The sequence below is a fragment of the Amblyomma americanum genome, chromosome 3 (assembly GCF_052857255.1).
Source record: "Amblyomma americanum isolate KBUSLIRL-KWMA chromosome 3, ASM5285725v1, whole genome shotgun sequence".
Lineage (NCBI taxonomy): Eukaryota > Metazoa > Arthropoda > Arachnida > Ixodida > Ixodidae > Amblyomma > Amblyomma americanum.
The window spans coordinates 87,856,795-87,861,511 of NC_135499.1; the positions used below are offsets into that span (position 1 = coordinate 87,856,795).

The following is a 4,717-nucleotide window of genomic DNA, read 5'->3' on the forward strand; positions in this document are numbered from 1 at the left end:
GTACGCTGAGGTTAGAGCAGATGATACAAGACAGGAGGACACCCTCGGTAGGGTGTGTAGTTGGGTAAGGTTTAATTGGGATAATGAAGTGTGGCCAGCCTCTGAGTTGGATAGACGGGTTATCTGTACTGTAAAGGAAGCTCCGGCGTGTTCCTCAAAGGTGTTGCGGACACCGAGTTTAAAGCGCCGGTCGTTTGATGTGCTGGGCGGAAGACGTATAGCCGTTTTTGTGCATCTTCGCAGGAGTGCGTTTACCCGGTCTTTCTCCTTCTGTTTGAGGGGTAGGTATGGAAGGGCATATGTGGTGGGGCTTATGATGTAATCCTGGGTGAGGCGAGTCGTGTGTCGAGTGCTGAGGCAAGCCCGGTGGTTCGCTATGCGGCGAATCAGTCGGGTTGGTTGTTGGCCGTGTGCTTGGAGTGCCTGTATGACTTCGAGCGCGCCATGGGAGTGAAGAACAAGCCCAAGCAAGCGGATTTTGTCTACTGGTTTGATGAGGTGGGTACCTAGAGCGAGGGAGATACGTGGATTAACTGAATCATGTTGTTTGTGCCGGTAGAGAAAGAGCTCCGATTTTGAAGAAAGCAGGTCAGGCCAAGCTCCCGTACATGTGTCGATTGTGGTTAGAGCCAATTGTAGGCGTTCTTCTATTTCGGCATCACTGCCCCGGTTTGCCCGGAAAGTGATGTCGTTGGCGTAGAGGCTAAAAATGATGTTAGGGATTTGATCTAGCTATCGAGGTAGGTGAAGGAGTGCTATGGTGAGGAGAATAGGGGAGAGGTCGGCTTCCTGGCGCGTACCTCGTTCTCCCAGCGTGACACCTGGGAGGCGGTGGTCGCCGAAGGTAAGTGTGATTATGCGGTGGCTGAGGAAGTCTCGCATGTGGTTGTACATCCTGGTGCCTACTCCCAGAGTCGTTAAGGTTTTGGAGGATAGCTGAGTGTGCAACGTTATCAAATGCCTTAGTGAGATCCACCCCTAGAATATCTTTGTTGTTGGAAGTTTGCGAGTCGTGAATGGGATGTTTCAGCTGTAGGAAAACCAAGGACGAAATCCAAACATGCTAGTCGGCACGAGGTTGTCGCCTATCAGGTATTGGCAAAGCCTTGTCTTGAGTACATGCACCATGAGTTTGCCAACAGAAGATTTAAGGAAGATTGGTGTGAGGCTAGAGGTGAGCAGAGGTTTGCGTGGTTTGGCTATGAAGATTTCTTTGGCCTCTTTACGTTGCGGTGGCAGGGTACCCATTTTCCAGCACCCATTAAAGTATTCGGTAAGTGCGGCATTGTATTGTGCATCGAGATTCCTGAGTGCCTTATTATGTACTCCGTCTGGGCCCGGGCCTGAGGACGTGTTGTCTCTGGAGTTCAGCCCGGACCTCTGCTTCGGTAAAGGGTTGGTCAAGGTGGTCGTTAGGGAGGCCTGCAAAGTCAGGGTGTGTTACAGGAGGGTATGCGGGGAAGTATTGATTGCGAAGTTCTTTGAGGAGCTCCAGTGGAGGTGTATCGGAAGTATGTACGTGTTTAGAGAGGTTGTGTCTTTGGGTAGTCTTAGAGTGAGTGGAGTCTATTAAGTGCCTAAAGAGGTTCCAGGACAGGGGTATACTCATATCACCATCTAGCTTGTTTAATATAGATTCCCAGTTTTGGCATGAAAAATTTGCTGCGCGCGTCTACATCTCTTTGTTAAGACGGGCGAGGCTGTGCTTAATTGTCCGGTTCTGACGCTGCCTTTGCCAGCGTTGCTTTTGGCCTGCTTTAGCTTTCTATAAATGCAGGAGGCGGGAGTCAATTGTGCCGCTTGGGCAGTCCTCTGGCAGGGGGCGAGTTATGGATCGGACGTCGCTTTGTAATTCCTGGGACCACTCGGGGATTTCCGTGACGGGGGCGAAGCTACGGGCTGCTCTACATGAGCGGAAAGAGTCCCATTTTTCGAAAGTGGTGCCTCTGGGAATCCTGCGGTGTAGTTGAATGTTTAAGAGAATCTCGATAATGCAGTGATCGCTACCTTAATTCTCTTGTGTGTGGCACCATGTGGCATGAGGAAGGCAATGTGCGAACCTGTAGTGTCTTTATCGACACTGTTTCCCGTGCGTGTAGGAAAGATAAGGTCTGTAAGCCGGAAGAGACCGGCTTGTTGCGCGGCTAACCAAACCGGACGTCCTTTCGATGTGTGGTGTGGGTAGCCCAAGGCAGTAAGTGGGGCGTTAAAATCTCCTACGACTAGTAAAGGGCACTTGTTGGCTACGCGCTTCGCAAGTGAAAAGTGGCGTTCGAAATTACTTTGCAGGCACTTCGGGTGGCTATATACATTTATGATGAAGAGACTGTCAGCTCCAGCATGTTGCGTCACAAGCTCAATTAGAAGGTGATCAATACCTTCAATCACTATGGAATGGGAGATGATAGTAATTGAGCAACGAACTAGAAATGCTACCAGACAGGGTGTGGCAGATGTCGGCAGAACAGCAGTATAGCCGAACAAGGTAAGTCGGTTTGAGGGTTCCTGCAGGGCAAGGATGTCGGGTCCCGTAGCGCAGGACAGCATTTGGTGGACCACGTGACGGTTCTGGCCAAAGCTACGGCAGTTCCACTACCAGAGTGTGAGACTACGGTTTGGAACTGCCATCATGACAGTCTTTAGGGGAGGGGGAGCCGTAACGAGGGCGTGGGGGTCCTGAGCTACGGCAAAGATAGGGTTGTCTGGTCCCTCCGGTGCTTTGGGTTTCTTGAGTCTGTTCGGAGTGGGGTCGCGCTTTGGGAGGCTGGTTTCAGAAGTGCTGATCCGCGATTCAAGATCGTTATAGCGGTCAGAGAATCCTTAAGTTAGTACGTCGAATCGGTTGTTAAGAATAGCATTATCTTGTGTTATACGGAATACCGCATCTTTGAGAGTTGAACATTCCTGGTTGGTGCGACTTAAAGCATCAAGAAATTTTGCCTCAAATCGAGCAGCAAAAGACTCAAGCAGGGTTGTATGCTGTCTAGTGAGTAGGGCGCGGAGGGAGGGGGCGTTGTGCACGCAGGTGAATTTGTAGAGGTTTGAGTGTCAGCCTCCATTGCTAATAGATCAGGAGAAGAAGTAGTTTCGGAGTTCCTGGGCGAAATATGGGCGGTGGGAAGGTTGGGAGGAGGAGTTTGGGATGTGGTAGATGCCGCGGTTGATAGAATGGGCGATTCTGTGTCAAGAGCACTTATCTGGGCTTCCAGTATTGCCATGTGTTGTCGAAGGGCGGCGGGTTCTGCTCGGGCTGCTGCAGCTTCTGCTTTAGCCACCGCTGCCTCTTCCTGGGATTTTGCCAGGGCGTGTTGTAGATATTGGAGTCTCTGTCATGGATGACATGAGGCCGTGTGAAGAGGGGAAGGTGTTCGAGGCTTGTTTCAAAGGCACTACTCAAGCTTTCTTGTGTTCGTTAGGCTGGATGAATCCGGACGACAACTGGGGAATTGTGTCACTGGCTGCGACCGCTTCTTGCTTCTGCGTTTGTGGGTGGCTGGGCTGTTTTCATGGCTGGTGGATGTTTATTACGTTGCAGGATCCCGTGCCCGCAAGGTGAGGTCCCTCGCACAGAATGAACTCGGGCGTGCAAGGACGGTCTTGTTCCGACCGTTGTGCACCACAGCGGGGGCAAAGATTGGTCTTGGGGCTTGGGCATACGTCGTGGCGGTGAGCGGGCTGTCTGCAGTTATATCAGGTATCCGGACTGCCGCGGTATAGGGTGCAGCGGTGGATGGCTCCCATGTATTTAAAGGAGTGATGGATCGTAGTTGCGTCGAAGGTGATTAATATGGAGTGCGTCTTTCCCATGCGGGAAAGTATGCTGTATGCTGTACTCCGAATTTCTTCTGACCATATCTTCGTAGAGCTGCGTTGTGGTGTTGTCTTCATAGGCGTTCGTGATCACTCCTCTGGTAGCCCCCGGTGTAGGCGCCACGTAAGCTGCAGACGGGTAGGAGTGGTCTCCAAAGGTGAGGGAGGTCAGCGTCTTGAGAACCTCGGCTGTGGGGATATGTGTTGTTTCCATGGTGAATGTATTGTTGGTTAGGTGGATACGCAGGCAGAAGCCATCCGGCGGGATGATTTTCAGCTCAGCCTGCACAGCCTTCTAGAGTAGAGGCGTAGGGATGTCTTGCAGATGTAGTTTCCATCCCGGGCGAACGAGTACTCGAATAGCGTTGGGTGCAAGCGGTCTCAGCTGCTTGCTGCCCTGCACTGCGAGGCGAGCCTCCTTGATGGCAGGTGGTACGCGGGCTGGCGTCTTGCCGCTGCCCGTTGCGGCAGCTGCGTCGCGCGCCGCGTTCTTGGAGTGGGGTTTAGCTGCGTCGGAGGTAGCGTTCTCGGAGCGGTAAGGTGGTTTCTGTGAGCTGGCTGGGCGGGAGGCGTAGGCTTTGTACAGGACTGGCGTCCAGTCGTTGAAATTTAGTTCTTGTGCTGTTTTGGCGCGGCCTTCAACCGTTAATTCCATGGTAACGGCCGGCGTCGCCGACGGTGTCGGCGGAGACGCGTAGTCCGAGTTAGGCTTAGCTCGGCGGCAGAACGCCACGTTCCGATAATCATTTTTAGCACAAAAAAGGTCGAGTATTAAACGGAATGAGCGGCTTCCTTGTCTTCCTTAAGCACTCATGTCGCTTTCCGTGCATATTAGTTGCCGTAGGATAGGTTGGGTAAAAGTAACACGTACCGTTTGCCAGAGCCGACGTTGCAGGTATCCGCAAGC

The 4,717-nt window shown here is 52.3% G+C and overlaps 1 pseudogene; it reads right to left on the minus strand.

Annotated features, from left to right (window-relative positions):
- Positions 1 to 1,026: 1,026 nt before the first annotated feature.
- LOC144123884 (uncharacterized) lies at positions 1,027 to 4,465 on the minus strand (annotated as a pseudogene).
- Positions 4,466 to 4,717: the final 252 nt, after the last annotated feature.